The 22333-nt window shown below is 41.0% G+C and overlaps 1 pseudogene; it reads left to right on the forward strand.

The window, feature by feature from the left end:
* LOC134479771 (U1 small nuclear ribonucleoprotein C-like) overlaps window positions 1-22082 on the forward strand; it is a 37000-nt pseudogene extending 14918 nt beyond the window's left edge.
* Window positions 22083-22333: the final 251 nt, after the last annotated feature.

A 22333-nucleotide genomic window follows, 5' to 3' on the forward strand; every position in this document is an offset into this window, starting at 1 on the left:
AAGACAGAGAGTTATTTTGGGTTATGGCTTAGGAAAGTGGTTCTTTACCTTTCTTATACTACAGCTCTTTAATGAAGTGTCACATGTTGTGCTGACCCCCAATCATTACCTTTCTACTTCATAACTGCCATTTTGCTACTGCTGTGAATCATAATGTAAATATCTGTGTTCTTGATGGCCTTAGGCAACTCCTGTGAAAAGGAGGTTGCTTGTCCCCAAGAGGTCATGCTCCATACAGGTTGAGAACCATTGGTTTAGAGGGATATTATCTGCCACAGCAGTGAGTTCTGATGTCATAGACATCAGGTACTCAATCACATGTTGTATCCATAATCAGGAAGCCGAGGGTAATGAATACTCAACTTACTTTTGCCTTTCAATTCAGTCCATGGATGCTGCCACCCAGAGCAAAGGTGGGCTCTCACACCTCAATTCACTTGACCTAGAATCTGCCTCCAGAATAGCTCCGAGATTTGACTCCCAGGAGATACTAACTCCTGTTGAGTTGAGAACTGATACCGATTCTTACACAGGAGTTGCTTCATATGCAGTTCTTAGAGTACACCCAAAATTGTGGATAAAACCATGAGCATTTCAACCTGGGGAAATAAGTCTATTAAAACCTGTAAACCTCGGTAGTGACATCACTAGGATAAAAGAGTTCCTGAAACAAGTGAAAAACTGATGTTTTCCAGAGGCCAAGAAAACAGATTTCAAATGAGGGAATACCTATCATTCTTATAGTTCTTCCCAGGGTCACTGGTCTCCTGAGCCTGGCATGAATATTCTTGGACCCCTTATTTTTGTTCCTAAGACATATACTTCTCTAATTTAACACAGTGTGATTCACATCTTTCAATTTATATGAGGGTATGGTACTAGAAATGACTCAATGGCCTGTGCTAGGCAAGCACTCTACTGCGGAACATGCAAAAGGATCCTTTTCATCTTGAGACAGATCACAGCAATTTTCCCCATCTGTAATCCAAGTTAGCCTTGAACATGTTCTCCAGCAGCGGCCTTTTGATTAACTCATTAAACAGTTTTAGAATTGCATATTTATCTCTCCGTGCCTATTGAACAAAGCATTAGCTTAAACGAAAGAATAAATAGACTCTGTTTTTAGGAAATGAGATAGATTTTATTTGTATCCAAAGTTACTCTTTCACATCCCCCAATTGACCTCAAGGACTATGAACTCTGCAATGAGAGTTTAAAACCTTGTCAAGATTTCTAAATGTGTTGTTAAAAGCAGTCTGTAATGGTCTTTCCACAGATCTGGTATAAAGGAGTCATTTTGTTGCTATTCTAGGAGCATTGTGGACATAGAAGTGCTGGACAGTTTCTCAGAAATCTGTGATGAGAAACATCACCATTTGAAAAACTTACTTGCCAAGCATGCATAAGCCTTGGGTTCCTTTACAGAACCCCATAAACATGTAGTTCCAGCACTGATTAGGTAAAAAGATGGGATTGAAAGGTTAAGCACATCCTTGGCTATCTAGTAAATTTAGGGCCAGTACTGGCTACTTGAAATCCTGTCAAAAAAAAGAAAAAGAGCAAGAATATACTTTAAGTGACTAGACCAAGAAATTTACAGGCTTGCCTCACATGCTGAGCCTTTGCAAGCATGACAGTGATTTTGGTACAACCAGACCTGGAGTTCTTTCAGTTCTTGACTGTATATGTGATGAGACTTTTACTCCAACTGTCTCTGTAAGTTCACCATCTGTTCATTGGCAATAATAGTTCTCAGGTTCACCATTTGATTTGAACATGCTTAATTTTTTTCTTTATTTATGTCCTATAAGGGAATTATTTATTCTGAGTCTCCAGAAGTCAGGGTAAGGCTATACATGCACTATGTTGTGCACTATAATGATGCCTCCATGAAGACACCAATATGTCTATGATACGTGCAAGGAGGAGCCATTCCCTCAAACATGGTGCCTTGCTGAGTTTCAGTATAGGAGCTCTGAGTGGCACACTTGGGAGGAAGCCAAGACCTATAAGGAGTCTGTAGGCTAAAGAGGTCTTAAGCTCATCTATGTGGTTTTGTAGAGCAGCTCATCAGTAAGCAGACAAGCACAAAAAGCAAAGCATGAATGTTGGAAGTTAGCAGAACGTATTTGTCAGGGATGATGGCTCTTAGGCACCAAAGAGATACCATCCCTAGCTGCAGTGGGGGAAACTGCAGGCTACAGGACACAAAAAGAAATATGCAGAATTGATATCACTGAAGAGATTTCAGAAAACTCCAGCTGAGTGTTCCAAACTCCTTAGCATGAAGGAAAATGTGTTCTGGGTCCTGGTCTTCAGGAACCCAGTGTGTGAGGTACTGGTCCCTCTGCCACTGGAGGGTTTTCTCAACGGTTGTTGATTCTAGCTTCCTAATGATGGAGTAGACATCAGTGGGGAGTGGGAAGGGATGATGCAAAGCTCTCACCAACTGTTTTCTGTCAAGGCCTGGAAAAAGTATGAATAGTTTCCACCCACATTTCATCAGCCAAAAGTTGGCTACAGAGCCCCCACGTTCATGCAAAATACCAAAGATGTCTTCATGGTACTTACACACAGTTACCTACCTGTCTGTGCTTCAACAATGCTTGATCATAGCCGTGAAAGCATGGCTACTGTCTTCCCCCTTCTCAACCCCTGCAGTTCTGTTCTACTACCTTTCCTTCTCTCCTGGCGTGACTACACGACCAGTGGCTTCTCTCCACCTAATTAGACATTGCTGAGAGTACATATCTTGGCAAACTGTCAGATACCATGAGGAGGGGGGTACTTCTGTTCTTCTCCTGTTTGGGGGAAGTAAACCATGAATGCATGGACCCAGTACATTGTAATCCATACAGCACAAACAATTCATTTTGGCCAAGGGAAACCACCCTGGAAATTACCAGACGATATACCATGGATTATTTAGTGGAATGGCTGAAGGTGTTTTCAGTAAAATGCAGTGTATGCTGTATTCCCTGATCCCATTTGTCCTCTTAAAATTAATTTCTGTAGTGCTCCACAGTTACCTGCTTAATTATTCATTCGAGATGTCGCCGAGAATGATGCAGTAGTCCAAAACAAAGCCAGTAAAACACGCTTCTAACGCTAACTCTCAAAGCAGGAGAACATGATCGGTGCAAAGAAGCAAGAACCTGCCCACCGCCCCCCCCCAGCTGCACCGTGCAACGATCAAGCGTTTCTTGAATTAATGTGAGGGTGTTTGCATAAATATGCTCAGAGAGTTTGGGACTCTCGCTATAGTTCGCAACCGTAGAGTGTGTGTTTCACAGGCGAAGTGTTCAGTTTAGCATCCGATGCCCTGAAATAACTTCCACTTCTGTTTGTGTGTGGTGCTGTAGAAGGGGGAGGAGCTTTAGAATCGTAGCCTTGGCATATTTGCTGAGCAGGCTTCTTGCCATCTTAAAGACTATTCCTTGGGTGTAAACTGTGCTTCACCAAGTAGCTGTGTATATGTAGCAAACAGCTGTCAAATTAAATCTGTGTTTTTTGAAATTCATCTATGTAGCAACGACAGATTATTGTCTTTTTGTATATATCAGATATGTCTAGAGGTAAATAAACCATAAAATGAATATATTTTTATTATATATATAATGTGTATTAAAAGAGTATTTTAATATTAGCATATAAGATGGGGTCTAGGTAATTTAACAATGCCTATCTCATCCTAGAAAAGCTATGAATCTTCAGCCATGAAGTCAACATGTATGCTTCAACAGTCCCAGCATTGGACTAAAAGCCAGGAAGATTCTTGGAGAGCTGCTGGTGTTCTGTCTATGTTGGAAGCCCAAATAAGCAAGTTGTAATATCAGTAAAAGGCTATAGGAGTGACAGCAGTATGGTCAATGGACTTGCCAGCAAGAGTGAAGGCAAACAGGCAAACGCCACAATTGCCTTCCGTGTTCTTTTCTCTAGGCTGCCACCAGAAGATGCTGCCCACAATTAGGGAGGGTCTTTTCACCTCAAACAATCTCACCACAAAGTCCCCGACAGGAGTGCTCAGTTGACGTGATTCAGTCAAGATGCCAGTCAGTATTAGCCATCACACTCTTGAAAGTGATTTTATTGTCTATTAGTAATATCAGGTGAATTATAAGCGACAAGACTAACTTGAAACAATAAAATATTAAAGTGAAGTGAATAGTTATACTTTTATAAAAATAATGTTAAGTGAAAAAGAAAATTCATCCTAAGTATTTAACATTTAAAATTATTGTACTAAAAATTGTGTATCAAATGGGGAAATTCTCAAGCCGTTTCTACATTGAAATAGAGATGATCGAAATCTTATTCGTGTACAGATTGTCTTCTTCTGAATCTGAGTTTACTGAGCCACACCTCACTGGGAAACAGTTGAAACTTTAAGCAGAGCCTTTGTACAGTAAAACCAGGTGAGCCAAACAAATATTACAGCCTGTTGTATGTGCCATCTACGCAGAAAGGTAATTTTAATAGATCTTTTAGAGAAAAATAATGTGAAAATTAAAGCAAGTCTAGGAAGGCTAATAGGCAAATATTCTTGACATCATCAAGAGAGAGAGAGAGAGAGAGAGAGAGAATTATTATGAGACAAAAAAAAAAAACATTACAACAGCCAGAGACACAGGAGTCATTAATCTAAAGTCTTCCAGAGCCAGACAATGGGGTCACTAAAACAGGCACAAATGCTCAGTAATATCCACGTCCCATTGGTCCTGTTGCGGACAATGGAGTTGGCTTCTTGGATCTAGAGTTCAAAACTTCCAAAGGAATCAATACCAGCAGGGCTTTCCTCCAACCAAGAGGTCGAAGTCAAAATGGCTTCCAACATGCAGTAGCTGGATCATCTACCTTCCTCTTGTTCTGGGAGGTTTGCTTGGAAGTGTAGCTCCCAGTGCAAAGGCAAGAGAAAGGGAAGCATGCGTTGCAGAACGTGACTTATCCTGAATGTATAATGGTCCTGCTGGATTCTAAAATATAGCATAGTTTTGAGAAGTTCATAGACTGTCACAAAGAAAACTATGCTCACGTTACAAGATGTTTAATTTTTAATAATAATGAGGTGATTAGGACACGTGCGATGTATGAATAAATATATAAATGAATAATGACTCCATTATCTGGGTGACATGTCCCACTAACTATAGCTCTGGACCTGCCTGTGGCTTTGTTTCTGTCTTTACTGTTCACCATAGAACTTTCTCCAAGTGTTGTGACTATTCCAACCTGCAGTACAGATTGAAGTCTGATGGTTGAAGCTCGTTTTAAACTTGCCATGATAACATTAAAATCTGAAACTCTGTGGATGTCCAAGGAGATACCACAGTCTAAACTTGCCCAAAACATTTACATTTCCTGGTGTGATTAGTAGAAAAATACAATATATTCTTCTTCATGATAGAGAAAAAGAATCTCCCCCATTTCATAGTCAATTCAAACAGAAAAAGGGCACCCCATAACAATTTTAAATTTTGATTCTTAAAATTATATTCTAATACTTACCGTGCGTCAATGTTTTTCTCTAACGTGAGCTTCTTGGTGCTTCGGATTGTATTATTTTTATAATATAAAATGGCCGTCGACAATGAAAACGTATTTGGACAAAAAGATATGTATTGATTTCACTACCGTGTTGAGCGGATAGGACGGTGGCAAATCTATTTTGTGAATTTTCATAGATGTACTGCAAGCCCTCTCCCAGTGATGCCCAAAGAGTCTGTCCTTCAGCATTTCAATTAAACCACTCTTAGGTTAAAAGAGAAATTATAACATTTCACTGTAGCAATCCCAAGGAGGCACAGAATCACAAGCAGCAGGCAGTTATTGGTGAGCGATCTTGTGGTTCTCCATCAAGACAGTGACATCTATGAAGTGTCCACAGTAGTGTTGCCAATTATCTATCTACCTGATGGAGTACGAAAGCAATATTTTCTTGTCCAAATGTATTTTTAACATCAGTGGTCATTACATTTATATTGAAGAAATATAAATGATTTTAGAAAACTAAGTCAAGGATGTTGGCACAAAGGGAAACACTGTAATTGATGTATTGAGTAGAATTTCAAAATCTAGATTTCAAAAATGTTCCCAGTGACAATTTATAGTGTTTGCAGATTCGCATGTGTTCATATGCTCTGTGACTTCCGCATTATTTATCCCATGTATACATTTTAAGCTTATTTTATTTGTTGCCTATGGATTATGTCATATCATGTCATGTTATATGAGACAGCATCTCAGTATAGCCTTGGATTTTCTGAAATGTTGTTGACCAAGGTTGGCTTGAATTCACAGAGAAAGCCCTGCCTCTGCCTAGCAGATGCCAGGATCAGACAGCCATTTGGCCTTTCCTTCCAATTCCTGTCATGCTATAGCCTTCCAGCTCTATGCTCCACGGCAGCTTCCGGCTTCCCTCACAAGATCTGTAAGCCCTGTGGCCTTTGGCTGTAGGTGAGGACTTCACAGTGGGGTTGGAATCTGAGATGGTCCACAACAGCTCAAGTGACTGAGTGGTGGCTTATCGGGCTATGAAAAGTGACTGGATTCAGCGGGCACTGTCCTAATCAATGACATGAGCAGCCCATTGATCAACTTATAATGTGATAGCTTGGCTGAGATGTAAAGGACTGGTTGGTAGAAGTAAGTCACTGAGGGTGGGCCTGTAGAGACACACCTTGTCTGTGGCTCCTTCTCACTATCTCTCTCCCTCTTCTCTTTCCCTCTGTGTCTTCCCAGTCATCTTCCTCCTTTCCTTGTTTTCCCCACCCTCATTCCTCCGCCCTCCTGGTTGCTGTGAAGGGAACAACCTCCAGTATTTCACAGTGTAACTTCCATGATCTTCAGCCTCACCCCAGGCAGGAGGCACAAGATCAAGGGATCTTGGATTTGAAATTTCAGGAACCATAAAAGCCAAGTAAATACCCACTTTTAAAAGTCATTCTTTCCAGTATTTCCTACAACAGCTTAAAGGTTTGACTAATATAATGACATTTTAGGGCAAAAAGAAACCCTCGAATAACAAGTAAACAACAAGAACAAAAACTTGTTTAATATTAAGAGAGGAATAAAGAGAGCTCAGGTGACCTGTTTTTGATATGGTTGGGCAAAACTTTCTTGGGAACAGTGTCAGTTTTGTTGTCAAGAGTGGAGAGAGGGTTAGCTGTTTGTGGCTGAGCCATTGTTGGACTTGGATGCCGCATTCTAGGTTAAAGGTTAGGTTCACAACCCACCATGACCCACAGCACATCAGAACTGCTCTGTGCAGCATACATGTACTTGGGAAATTCACTTGAACAACTGATTCCGACTTTAGATACAAATACATATTTCCCCCCTTAGATTTATTTACTTCGTAAGCCCTGAGGTTTAGATGTTATCCTTTTAATGTTTGTTTTTTACACAGTTTTATTCTGAGTGAGGTTGCTCTAAGATTTCATAGGTTAGTTCTTAAAAGAGTATAAAATCTGAAAGGCAGTTGCTCAGGTGAGAAATATATAATAAAATTACCAGAATCCAATCTTTTTAGAGTTAACTACAAATAATCCTGTTATGTTTTCACATTTTAAAATTCCATCATTTTAAGAATATCTCCCTGTGTTTCGAATAAAGAAGAGTTAAATTTAGTTAGTCAGAGCCATTTAAGACACTAAAGGGGTATGTGCGTGTGCGTGCGTGTGTGTGTGTGTGTGTGTGTGTTTGTGTGTATGTATATATGTGTGCATATGTGTATGTGTGTATGTGTATATGTGTGTGTATGTATGTGGGTATGTACGTACATACATACAACTTGTATTGTTCATGTCTGTGCATCAATAATATTTGGTGAGTAGTGTTATATGATGCTATTGTTAACAAAAATAATTTCCAGTGGTAAACATATATCGCCATATAAACATAAGCTGAATACTTAGAGACCTTTAATTGCTTAATTATTTCACCTCTGAGTAGAAATCTATACCTTTATCCAAAGATGAAACTGAGCTTTACTTCTTTGCTTTCTTACTTACGTTCTATTTATAGGATACACGTTATTGTTGCATACATTATTAATGTATTATGAAAATGAAAATACTATATAATACAGCGACGCTCCATTTGTTTCAACGTAGCCCTTTTACGTTCCTTTACAAATATACCTTATTTGTTCTTTGTAAAACCTTTTGAAATATGCATACAAAAAACTATGTGCTCCACTGATTTGAAAGTAAAACTGGGGTAGCTCTATAAGATGTGATACACATACATAATGCACATGCTCATAAACCCTCATTACATACATGCATGCACATACGCACATGCATGCACATACATGTGTATGCACATGTGCACATGTATGTGCATGCACACATGCATACACATGCACATGCACAAGCACATACATATGCGTGTACACAAGAGCGTGAGATCTTGATGGACTAAGTGCTGGAATTCATACAAGTTTCCAATGAAGTATTCAACAACAAGAATTTAAAAAAAAACTAAATCTCTCCATGATTCCATTTGGACTGTGTATGCAATTTTGTGTGAAGTGTTTCAATAAACCATCTGGTATATGCCGAAATGCCCCAATTAAAATCAAACCTACACTGGAAATATTTCATAATATGTAGGTTTTATCTTTTCCCTTGTGTTCATTATCTCTTCTTTGAGAAATGGCCTCTAATAAAGATATTCATTTGCCCTCAGGATATGTATGCATTAAGGAAATAAAAACCCCAAGAGTTCTCCCTATTATATCCATAAGCCATTTGTCAAATATCCCTGGGGCCTTTCAGGCGCTGGTCAGTGATTTGCAGCAATCACCACAGAAACTCCACATAGTTTTGCAACACAACTTTGTGAGCCTTCCAAACCAGCACACCTTTTAAGCCTTCCTCGTGCTTTACTGAAGGATTCAGGGAAAATAACTGTCCTTCTGGACTAGAACTTTTCACAGCAATGGACTCAAGGGTTATCAAAACCAGATCTCGCATTAGGACTTTGACTCTCTGCAGAACCGTGGCCAAGGAGAAAGCGGTTGTTGTTATTTTTTACAGCATTGAATTGGGCGGAAGAAGAATTCTTATCAGTGCAACCTATTGTTGTTCCAAATTTTAAATGTTGACCTTATTTTTTGATATCATCTTTGTTCGGTATATTCTTAGATTATAGGTGATTGCAGGGAAGGCTCCCTAACCTCCTTCACATGTGTGCTGATTAGGGCTATTTCCGTGGTTGTTTCAAAAGAAGAAAAGAAAAGTTGTGAGGCAGGAAAGAGACATCAGCCTACCAGAGACTGTTCCTAGGCACTGTCTTTGAGTAAAATCTCAGCATTTAAAAAAAATTCTCTTTGTTCTTTTGTGCACAGTGGATAACTGTATCACTGCTTCGGTGAGGATTGGGTTTACTGGGTTCAAGGGAACATGACTGTACAGAAATTTTATAGTCTTTATAGAAGGTCAGAGGATAATATAAACACAGAAGGGAATCATTCTGATAGAAAAGGGAATTCAAGGTGTACTGTTTATCGGGACGGCTCTATTATTTTGCCGCACACAGTCAGGAAATTTCTAAATCAGAACTTGAATAAAAGGGACCTAAGTATAAAGGTGAACTCCCTGAGTACACTCAGGCACTCAGGCTTCTTCTTCCACTGCAGTACAGCAGAGAAAGACAGACCCAGAGAGCAGAGGCTCCAGTTTAGCTGTTAGGAACCAGTTTATCACGGCTCACTTCTAAAAGCCACCTGCCAGTAGCTTCCACATTCGCTCAGTGTCATTATTTCCTTTAATGTCCTTAAAGTGTTCAGCACCGATCTGCGATCCAGCTCGTTTGGTTTTTTTAAATCACCCTTCTCTTTCTAATTATAAAATACACAGAATGTTTCACAGGACCTGTGTGGTGTGTGGTGTATGTGTGTGTGCACGCACATGTATGTGCATGCATGTGCGTATGTGCATGCATGTATATAATGAGGGTTTATGAGCATGTGCATTATGTATGTGTAGCACATCTTATAGAGAATGCTCAGACTGATGACAGTGTTTCTTTGAAACTGTTGTTCATGGCAAAACCTTGTGTTCACTCTATCATTTATGATTCACCATGTATTTTATGTTAAAATGATACTTTTAACTCACTGCTTTTTAAAATAGAGTTGTCTACCCCAAAAGATACTCTATCTTTTGATTACATGGTTGCTTTGGCTTTTTCTTCAATACTACAGAGCTAGGTGCCAATCCCAGCTTTCAGACCATTTTAACTTATATTTTAAGAGAATTGTAGCCAGGGGATTTTTACAAACAAAAGATGTAAGGAAGGAAGGGTCAGAATATGTAACATCATACCCTGCAGTGCACCCATAGAAACTTGGGTTTTCTTTCCATTGCTAGAGAATGAGTTTCCCAATTTTCACAAAAATAAAATCTCTTCCATTCATGTGACTGGAGCCACACAGATTTTTCTATTACTTCCTTTATATAATTAGTTCTTTTAGTCAGTCAGTTTCAGTACCTTGGCAAAATATTTTTGAGCATTTTTATAATTCTTATTTCAATTATTTCTTAATTCTTATTTGGTGGTTCATTTTATATTCCCTCCAAATCTACAATGATGATACTGGGTGAGAGTTCTCATGTTCTATTTGAACCTGATTTTCCTCAGTTCTTAGAAAATGTAATATCAAAATAATTTCCATCCTAAAAACTGAAAACTATAATAAAAACAGAAAGAAAAAATAAATAAGCCCTATGTTGAGAACATGAATGGTACTTACCAGAAAGATACTGCATTCATCTCAGCCTGTTTGGATCATGGTCCAGGATAATGGATAATGGTCAGCATATGTGGATATTCCTTTGTTGAAAATCTAAAGCTACTATTAACCCATATGATTGGCCTCAGTATCCACAGTCTATCAGCTGTGACTAGTAAACAGAATTAGCCATTGGAAGCCATAAACTCACGGCAGGATACAGATAGTCTGCAAGGAGGCCTCCTCAGCCGTTACAATGATGGCTGGAAGCCTTCCGTTTTCCTAGCACTGCCCTGTAGGCCAGTAAATCAGCAAAACCACCAGTCAGACCATGCCCTTGGCGAAATAGGATGCGATGTGGCATAATTACAAAGGAAATGGTTGGAGAGAACTCTCCAGAGCCCTCCGAGCTAAGTGCCTCGGGGTGCTTTCCTGCTGGCCGCGGATTGGATCCCAGTCATGTAGCGTCATGCCCAGAGGTTGCTAGACGCTTTCACTCTCCCAAAACCATATTCTGACACTTCTGCATCTCCTCATAAAACAAAGACTACACGCACTCACTTATAAAACAGCTATTTAAAATAAAAATATTTAAATATTTAAATAAATATTTAATAATAAATAAATATTTAAATATTTAAAATAAAAATAAGCTATTTTCTTTGTGGAAACAACTAGGTTTCCACAAGATTTGCTCCTGTCGATAATTTAGTACACTAGTACCTGAATGTTTACAAGTTTCATGCAATTCGTCGTCACCCTGACTACTAAGTAGTGCTGGCACTCCTTGAGCACGTGAAAGGAAAGATAGCTCCAGAACTCTGGCTTACACCAGTTGCACCGGGTGATTGCCGATGACAAGTTGACTTTCCCAAAGCTGTGTTTGCTGAGACTGCATAAGATCTAAAGAAGCTGGAAGTCTTGATGTTCGTGTGCTAGGTCCTTCACTGTCGATCCAAGCAGCAGGCACAGAGGATCTTGGGAGGGTGTCCATCTTGGGCAGACAATGCTGGAGGTGTTGTTATTCACTTGATTTTCATCTAGCTACTCACTGTGAGGTGCAAGGGGACATGGACTCAGGATTACACTCCAGGTAAGAACTAGAAACAGCAGCGTTTTCCCTAAATGATTAAGGAAGTATGACAGGACCCAGAAGGTTGTAGGTCAACGGACATATTGGATTTTACTGAGTAGACGGCATGAAGTCGCACCCTGAGGACAGAGTCTCGGCACTGCATATAAAAGCCCAGTGAAAGAGCAGAACACACGGTGCTCGTGCCATGTAATGTAAACGCCACATCCAGTTTCAGGGTCTCCCTCCCTGTATGTCACTAAGTATTGTATACAGTCGCCCAAATAATAACCATCACATCAAGCTCGCATTCATTTCTCCCTCAAAAAGTAATAATCTGTAATTGAGTACTTCTCGTAGTTTCCATTATTCCACGTATGAAGCTTCTTAGACCTTTCTTTTCTTCCCCTTTTCTTCTCCACCTGAGATGTACCATACCTGTACCCTGCACCGAGACTCTCAGACGCACACTGCACCTACGCCCCTCGCTGTGGCTCTCAGTTGCATTATTCATTTGACCTGCACTGTAGCTCCTTGGAGTCACAGCTTTGATCAAAGAGTTGAGACTCTTTCCAACATCTCCCCAAGGCCGGGTTCTGCCATGATGAAAAGGATATCCATTTCAGTGAGAACTCATGACTTGGAGACACAATATCAAGTGCTAGAACTGAAACGATTAACGGGATTTGGTCCCTTTTCTGAGCAGCCGCAATGACTAATGGATGAGAGAGACAAGCGGGCATCCTTCTTGAGGAGAGCGGTAATGTCCATACGGCCAGGGGAGAAAGACAAGACTGCATGAAACTTCATCTGTGGCTTGGAGCCGTTAGAGAATAGTCTAGAAACATGACAGATGTGCTGGAGAGCTACATACTTCAGTGTTAGATGGGGCGGGGATCAAGGATGGCAGTGTAAGGATGGCCTTGGCAGGTAGCCGCAAGCATCAGGGCATGCTAGACAGGCAAGAACAGCTTGTGGAATGCACAGCAATATGGCTATGAAGAACTTAGGAGATGTGGCTGGGATCGTATGGGGGCCACGTTGGGGTCCACTTTGTCGTGGATGTAGTAAGAAGCAGCATAGCCAGTTCTGTACTTTCGCCATTCTACTTCCTGTTCAGCTGGCTAAGGAAAATGAAGTTTTTCCTCTTTTCTCTCCTCCAAAGTACTAGCTAACTCACCCAGCACAAAATTGCACTCTATAGAATGCTGTATTTGTTCAAATACTCCAAAGTTTGTAGATTAGAGCAAAGGGATTTGTTTTGCTCAGACTTATAGATACTGTGAAGATCAGGAAGCCTTGCAATGTTTGGCCTTTGAGGGCTTTCAGTAACAGCATCATGGCGAGGGTGTGTAAGATTCAGAAAGCCATGGTAGACTGGGTACCAATGCTTGTTCACTTCTAATAACCCTGTCTCAAGAATTAACTTAGAGTTCTACCAGCTATGCTAATCCTTCCATAGTGAAACCTCCAATAATCTAATCAGCTCCCCCTAGAAACTTCCCCCGCCAAACTTCACAAAGTTCACCTTACCATATCACTATACTCAGAAACCAGATGAGGGACCCATGTAAACCATACCCTAGGCATATACGTCACCAGTGCAATAGTGGATGACAGTGCTAGGTACATATCACATGTCACTGGTTTGCATAGGTATCTCAGGCTGCCATAACGCAGCCCCAGAGGCTGGCGGATTAAACACAAATATCCCCCATAGTTCCAGAGGAAGGAAAGTCTAAGTTCAAGGTGACAGTGAAAGCCCTGTGTGATAAGGACAGCTTTACAGGTCTTTCTCTTTCTCTTCCTGTGAGAGTACTGATCCTGTTCTTAGGGCTCCCCACTCAGGGCTCCCACTCCATCCCGAAGGTCCACTTGGAGGTAAGCCCTTCAACATAGGATGTTAGAGCAGCTACAAGCTCTAACTGTTCTACCCCAGGCCTTCCAAATCCATGTCCTTCCCCAAAGCAAAATAAAATTATTAAATACTAACTAGTCTACCTTGTTCAACCTGGATTCTTAATTTTGTGAATAATTTCAGGAATAGATTAGCAGGAGGAAAAGAAATGTGTGTGTTTCCCTGAGTTACCTCAACCTTAATGACCAGAGTCTTCTTTGTTACTTATTTTAATTGGCTCACAAAGTAACAGATTTTCTTAAGATGTTTCCATATCTTCTCCCCCTCCCCCGTGCAGGCTCCTCTCCCCTATCTCCATGTCCCCCCATCCATTGTACCCATGTGTTGCCTCCTTCCACTCTTATGCTATGTGCTCTCTGCTAGGCATCATCTTAACCAAACACAGTCAAGATTCCATATCAAGGCAAAGCTGGGAACCTATGAAAGCCAAAGTTATGTCCTTTCAAATACAACAGTGACTCGGATATGGGGTACACTTTACATCCCCATAAGGCAGATACCAGAAAGAAAAAATGGGTGACATTTAATGATTCAAGTTTCATGAGATCTTAAAATGCAAAAGTATTCAACTTTAATGCAATATCCAGCCTTTGGTGCCCCTGGCTGAAGTCACAATATTACATCCATGTTTGGCAAACCTCACTCTAAAGAGATGGCTTTTTGTGGAGGTCCTTACTACATCATCCTTACTACATCGTGGTTCTTGGGTATGAGGGTTTCCTGTCAACTTCTCCTCAACTGCTGTGAGCAGAGGCTTCCCAAGCAATAGAAACCGAGACAGTGACTCTGGTGTTCCTGGTGTTGCCTTTGAGGCCATTTTCCCCTTTTCTTGAAAAGCTGTACATGTTTGAAACCTGAATGGCCTTATCATCCCATTTTCACTCCAATAGTTCAAGCTATTAATAAGGTCTGTGGTTGACACACCCACCCATCTTGTGCAGTGGCCCATCACCCATGGGCTTATTGTTCTCTTCTTGGATTTATCTGTAGTATAGGCAGACTGCACATTTTCTAAATTTTCAAGTCTTGGGTCTTTTTGCTGACAGTGACTTCATCTTGCATCTTAAATTTCATGTAAGCCATCAGGAGGGTACAAGCCACTCACTTATCACTTGGGTTAGGAATATCCTTATTAAATGCCATCCCCCCATCCTCACAAAACCCATTAAACTATAAGGACAATTCAGCCAAGTTCTTTGTATCATCCAAGCCTTTCTCCAATGCACAGATGAGCAGAAGCTTATTGGCTTCTAGATGAGGAGGTTAAGACGTCAAGTTGTGAGGACGAGTATACAGCAAGAACATGTGACAGAGAGAAAGGAAAAAAGACACGTGTTAGTTTCTTTATAGGGTACATATCCCACTGTCTTAGTTAGGGTTTTACTGCTGTGAACAGACATCATGACCAAGGTAACTCTTATAAAGAAAACTTTATTTGGGGCTGGCTTATAGGTTCAGAGGCTCAGCCCATTATCATTAAGGAAGGTAGGATGGCAGCATCCAGGCAGGCATGGTGCCATAGGGGCTGGGAGTTTTACATCTTGTTCCAAAGGCAGTCAAAAGATTTACTTCTTTTGGCTAGGAGGAGGGTCTCAAAGCCTACCCACGGTGACACACTTTCTCCAACAAAGCCACACCTCCTAATAGTACCACTCCCTGGGCCAAGCATATTTAAATCACCACACCCATCAATAACAAACCTCTCCTACTACTCACAGAAATGTTAATTCCTTTGTTCTTCCCCAATGACAGATCCTCTCTCTCTATTCCTTCCCTTTTCACATTGTTGAATTGCACCTAATTTTCCAATATGTGATTTTTAGGGAAAAAACCACACATTGTAGAGAGACTCTCTTATAAGCTTCACCTGTCAATGAAAAAGCTGATGGCCAATGAGCTGAGGCAGGGAGTAGAGGTGGGACACTGGCAGGAAGAGAGAGGATTCTGGGAAATAATAAGAGTATAAAAAAAGAGATTCAAGAGAATGTGAGGGAGAATGCAGGGAGAGAAAGATAAACCAGCAGATGGATGAACTCAAGAAGATGCTGAGAGAGATGCTGAAGAAGACGCTAAAGAAGTGGACCAGGACTGAAGAGAGGTAACCAACCAAGTAGTAGACACGGAACGGTTAGAACGGATTAGATAAGTTACAGATCCTCAGGGAATGAGCCACAGCTTGTGTAGCCCACACCTTTAATAACACTTATTCTGAGAGTCACCATTCCAAGAGCAGGAGCCAGAAGAAGAAAAAATGGATTAATATATTTTAACGAGAAACAATTGTAAGTAAGATGAAGTTTTAAAGTATACTTAAAAGGGAATTCTTTGAACCAGGAATAACAGATAAAGTTAACGACTGATAGGCAAAGATCTAAATAAATGAGGAAAGTTAATCCAGTAATCCAGATTAGGATAAGAATGTACAGAAAAGGGGGAGGGGGCATGGGAGAGGGGGGGATAGGGGATAACATTTGAAATGTAAATACATAAAATATCCAAGAAAAATACAATTTAAAAAGTTGTAACGGTAAAAAAAAAAAGAGCATACTGAATAATAGTAAAATCTAAATCTTTAAGTCTCTAGTGATGGGGATAAGGAAAGTACAATCAGCCAACTGACACAAGATGGAAATGAGGAGAGTTGAGGGTGGACAGTAAAAGAAAACTTGACTATTTGAGAGGCAGACAGAAGTGTGCGTGTGTGTGTGTGTGTGTGTGTGTGTGTGTGTGTGTGAGAGAGAGAGAGAGAGAGAGAGAGAGAGAGAGAGACTGTGATTAGCATATTTCAAGTGTCCACCCGTGACTTAAACTCGGTGAAGTGTTGGTTTCGAATATTAACAATCTCCGTACTCTTTAAAGACCACCCTGGTCCTTAACACCCTTCTCCCTTCCGTTGCCTGTGACTTATGCTATTACCGAGCTCTCTTCAGTTGCTCTTTCCCCTTCCAGACCCGCAAAGAGGATTTAGCCAGGATCCCAGTTACATTTGCAAATGCCATCCTCGGGACCTAAGTACATTTTAACAGCACTGACAGTTCCATTATCACAGCTTGACCACGCCAGGCTTTATAGCATCGCTAAGTAATCTGTGTCAATTCCTGCTCTTGAGAATAAAGGACAAAATATCTCTTAAGATAAAAGGAAATCTTTATCAAAAAAAAAAAAAAGCTACCCTTCCTCCACAGTATCCAATCTTTAAAACACTACTGGGTTGTAATATTTTATTCACAAGACAAATTCTTTCCAATATTCCATCTCTTTTCTGTTGTAATTTTGCTGTGGAGACCAGTTCTGTTTAGGCCAAGCAGTTCTAGCAAACATAAAAGGGATCTATGCATGCTCGCATGCTCATGAGTTCATACAGCATTAAGGGACGTGCACAGATCTGATGGCTGGCACCCAGGAGCCTCTGGATGCTCTGCAATGAGCTTCCTCTGATCTGAGATACAAATTAGGCCTCCTGCTAGTAATATATTTATTTCAGCATACATAACAACCACTAAAATACATCTGCAAAATTCCCTGTTCTGGATAAGAATCAAAGAGTAGATAAAGTATCAGTTTGAGTATTGTTGTCAACAATTTGATATATTTGATGTGATTTTCCCCCCGAAATGGACCCTCTGATGCTACTTCGTCATGGAGCTTCATCTGGCTTCAATAATTTCTTAAGTATCACATCAGTCAGCACATATATAGGTTCAGTCTGACACGTGTGTGTGTGTGTGTGTGTGTGTGTGTGTGTGTGTGTGTGTGCATGTGTGTGTGTGTGCATGTGTACTACACAATAGGGGATCGAATGGAAAGAAGTCAACATGGGGAATTCCAACCTTTCTTATTGAATGTAATTGGCAATCGTTTTCCACGGCATATTAGAGGAACCCAGGATGAGGCAGGGTAGTGTTCTATGTTAGAATTTCCAGCATTCAGAAACACTTTCTTGTTTCTAGCACTTCAGGTGAGTTTAATACAGTTTTAAAGTTCTTTGGGGGGAGAGGGGGGATCTTGATAGGCACTGTGCTTTGAGATCTATTGAACCAGATGCGTTAGAATGACGTTGTTATGGAAGAGTAACAATGATACATTAAGTCATTAGTATTTCGGGAACTCGACTTTTCAATTTACTACCTACTCGTACTGAACACGACATATCTTCATAAAGTGTCAAAAGCCTGTTGGTCCTCCGTTGGCATACAGAACCAACATTCATATTTAAGAATATGTATGCATCTTTCACTGTTTTACTTGTTATTGGGGGTGATTAATGCCCCACAGAAACAGAAATAAATTTGAGTTGGATGGAGAAATGTGTTCATTTGACAGCAACAAGAGGAATGGGGCAGCGTTAAAAGGGGAATATGGGAAGTGATGGTGAGCAGGATGAAAGAATGCTTAGTTTTATAAAATGTTATTGCAATTTCTGTTATATACAGTCCTTGTAGGATATTCAACTTAGAAAAGAGAAAGAGATTTCGTACTTAAAGGAAGGCACTGCCACTGTGTATACATGATGCTTTTTTTTTAAAGATTGGTATATTCCTACATATTTCTTTTTAAAACTTATTCTTTAAGAATTTTATATATGTATACAAAAAGATATGATCATTACATCATGCAGTGGCCCTCACTTTCCTTCTTCCTCTTCTTCTTCATCCTCCTCTTCCTCCTTCTCTTCCTCTTCCTCCTCTTCTACCCCCTCTTCCTCCTCCTCCTCTTCCTTCTCTTCTTCATCCTCCTCTTCCTCCTCTTCTTCCTCCTCTTCCTCCTCTTCCTCCTCTTCCTCCTCTTCTTCCTCCTCCTCTTCCTCCTTCGATTCCTCTTCCTCCTCTTCCACCTTCTCTCCCTCCTCCTCCTTCTCTTCCTTCCCATACACCTTAGCCCAACAAGTCCAATTACTCCTGCATATGTAGATGAATGTGGGACCATCTACTGCAAGCGCAGGAAACCAACCAGTGGCCAAAACACTAAATAAGAACAATTCTCCCCACCCCAGCAACTATCAGCCGTCCATAAAACCTCAGTTAGGAGTGGGAGCTTATGAGATTCTGCCCCACCCATACTATAATCGTGATTAGTTTGATGTTCCATGTATCTTGTGACCAGAGCTTCTCTGAGTCCACGGGTGCCACAATTATGACACGTTCAGAAGATAGCATCTCACGGTACCTTCCCCTTTTCTTTCTGCCTGCCTCTTCCATGATGTTTCTTGTTACGAGAGCCTTGGCAGAGGAGAGGGTATGATGAACACGGGCTATTTAGGGTTGAACACTTATTGCTTATTTTTAGTTGCTTATTCTTAGCACGCTGACCAGTGAGTGATGAGTCTCTCTGCTGGTTGCTACCCATGGCTAAAAAAAAAAAAAAAAAAAAAAAAAAAAAAAAAAAAAAAAAAATCAAAGGTAGAAAGAATGAGTATCTAATAACTGAAGATAGCTTTAGAGCTTAGGAAGAATGGGCCCTGTAGGTAGAGCTGGGAAACAGCTCTCTCACAATCTGCTTATTTGGCCTTTTGTGGTGCTTTGCTTATTTTCTCCTTTATATGAAGTAGAATTATCTCTGTTAATCCACCCAGCATCTCCTGCAAAGGCATCAGAACTCTTTGTTATGCTTCTATACTACCGTAGTTTCCTCTGGTGCATGTCCAACTCAAGCCTTAAAAATTCCGAAAAGTAAAGTACTTGTTGGCAATTTTAGGTTTTGTGGAAAATAATTAAAAACTCACCACACTCCCTGAAAAAAAAAATACGGTAGCTCGTGCTGGCAGAGAACACGTGAGAGAAACTGGGACTTGCTGATACAGTTGCCAGGATACAGGGGCTTGGACTGAGCCAGAGCTCAGAATTCGTCTGCCTCATTCATGCTTGCTGAGCTTGCCCTGTTCTGATGCCCGTACTTTCATCTAAAAGCAGGTAGAGTCCCAACCCCCACACAAGAAACAATCGAGTGTGTATTTCATTGTGAAGCGACATTTTATGAACTCTGCTTGCCCTTGTTCTCACACGTGCCCATTTCATAACAACAAGGGCCTCCCCTGCCAATCAGTATATAAAATTAAGTTTAATTCACTCTACTATCGTGATCGTGCCAGTGAAAAGGCCAAATGACATTTGAGGTCCTTCAACTTTTCTTTATTATATTTTGACGCTTTGATCTACACTCCTGGAATCTGACCTTTGAATCTGATGAAGATGCATCTGAAAGATACACGGACTTTGGAACCCCTTTGTTCGAAAGGCATAAATACAGACATGGGTTTTGATGTTGCCCTGCTGTAATTATGGCTTGAATTTTTAATCTCAGTTAGTAAATCACAATAATTCTTGTGCTCCTCACTTTTAAATAAATTATAAATGAAGCTTTGATCTGTGTTTGTAACTCTGGGAAAATTAGGTCTCACCAGTCATAGGATTTATATCTATGGTGTCCACCACTTGTAAACTCTAGCAATGATCCTGAAATCATCTAATTATCACTTAGGTAATCGGCACTTATAGTAATTTTCGGTCCTTGTTTATAATTGTATGCGGCTTGTTTTTATTTTGTTATTTTTCTTGCTTTTTTTTGTCATATTGAAAAGGTGGGAAACCTTGGACAAAACTTAAGTTTGCAACCCAACATAAATCAAAGCTCCATTCTTCAGTCTGAAGGCTCCCTCCCACCTCCATTCTCCGTGACCCTGGGACTGCAATCTTTTTCAGAGTGAACCTTGAGTCTGGTCTAGACAGCATGTGACTTATGAAGTGTGGAAGGGTGAGGTGTCCAGGGAAAGAGGCAAATCCTGCAGAAATGAGCTTCCTGATGATGCATTTTCTTCGTCGGCATGCCAGTTCAGGTAGAGCTGTGACCCTTTTCCTATCGGATCAGAAAGCTGTTACTCACCATTGAATGCTACTTAGGCCTTCCAATATGCAAGCCTCGTAGTCATATCCCACATCAAGGATCCTGGGTAGGAACAAAGCTACTATTGTACTCAAGCCAGAAAAACAACAAATCAGAGGGTCTGCTGCCTTCCTTAAGAGTTGGGGATCGGACTTCTCTGTGCGAGTAATATTCCCCACAAGGAAATAAGTTAGAAATCACTGTTAATGAGAACTTCTGAGATTAATATTACACTGAAAAGAGGTAAAACTAAATAAAGCAAAGAACCAAAAAAGCCAGCTGCCGGAGCCCTCAGAGAGTGAATCCCACAGACGCTGTTAAAAGGAAGCTGTGAGTTCAGAGTTCACAGAGTCGCTGCATGGAGTCCATGAACGTAGCGAAGGGCAAGAGCACCATATTTGTATTGTATTGGCCCTGACACCGTTTTCATTAGTACTTTTGAACGGTGGAATCCAATCAAGGGGAAAAGCTGAAACTGTCTTTCATGTGGCAATGATATTGGTAAGTATCAGTTTAAATCTGTTACTTTCAGTTCGTTAACATCTGAAGATAGACCCAAGTAGCCAACGGCCTGTGGAGCAACATGCCTCAGTTTAATTGTAACTGCTGCGATAGGTATCTTAGCCACGATTCTCCGTCTGTGAGGAAGACACACTGCAGTGATCGGAAACGCAAAGAGAATATGAAAGACTATCACCAGAAATGGATAGAAGATCAGGCCAAGAGCCTGACTGACAAAACCACAGCTGCATTTCAGCAGGAAATAACCCTCCAGCGCCATTCTCTGCTTCTCCGCCTGCAGGGGCTATGATCCCATCTCCCCACAGTCTCCCGGGTCCTCCTCAGCCTGGCATGATGCCTGTACCCCACATGGGAGGCCCTCCCGTGACGCCAAGGAGGGGTCCTCCTCCTCCTGGGATGATGCCTGTGGGACCAGCTCTGGGGATGAGACCACCCATGGAGGTCACATGTCCATGATGCCCGGGCCTCCGATGATGAGACCTCCCGCCCGCCCTATGATGGTGCCCGCACGGCCTGACATGACCTGGCCAGAGAGATAAGAGCAGAAGTTCTTTATCGTTTATATTTCATGTTTGACCGGGAGATCTTGGTGCTGAACCTGAGTTTACTAGATGCATGCCAGGGAACTTCCCTTCCTAACAGAGAGAACGCTTCTGGAGGGAGAAGTGCTACAAAAAACTGTGGTTTTCCCTTAAATTGTGAAACGTGAAAATAAAAATTATCAGCTCTTCGAGAGAGAGAGAGAGAGAGAGAGAGAGAGAGAGAGAGAGAGAGAGAGAACTCTGAAAATAACTCTCAGAAACACTAGTTCCATTGCCTGGCCCATTCAACGTTTTCATAAACTCTGTTTCTTACTCAGAACTTTTATCCAGGGCTGAAAATAATGCAATTATGTAATTCTCTCTCTCTCTCTCTCTCTCTCTCTCTCTCTCTCTCTCTCTCTCTCTCTCTCTCTGTGTGTGTGTGATTTTTCCCTACTCCCTCTCATTGTTTGTTCCCCCTCTCTCTGATTCTTGAGAGAGAGAGAGAGAGAGAGAGAGAGAGAGAGAGAGAGAGAGAGAGAATGAACTGACCTATGGTCCTCTGCAATCTGACGGCAAGTCAAGGTGACACTTGGACAGTTAAGGAAGAACCAATCAATCCTCGTGCTCCAATACAAAGTCATCCTGGAGTCAGAAGACAGTGAGCTAGGATTTAGCATCTTCTG

The sequence above is a fragment of the Rattus norvegicus genome, chromosome 7 (genome assembly GCF_036323735.1).
Source record: "Rattus norvegicus strain BN/NHsdMcwi chromosome 7, GRCr8, whole genome shotgun sequence".
NCBI classification, from domain to species: Eukaryota; Metazoa; Chordata; class Mammalia; order Rodentia; family Muridae; genus Rattus; species Rattus norvegicus.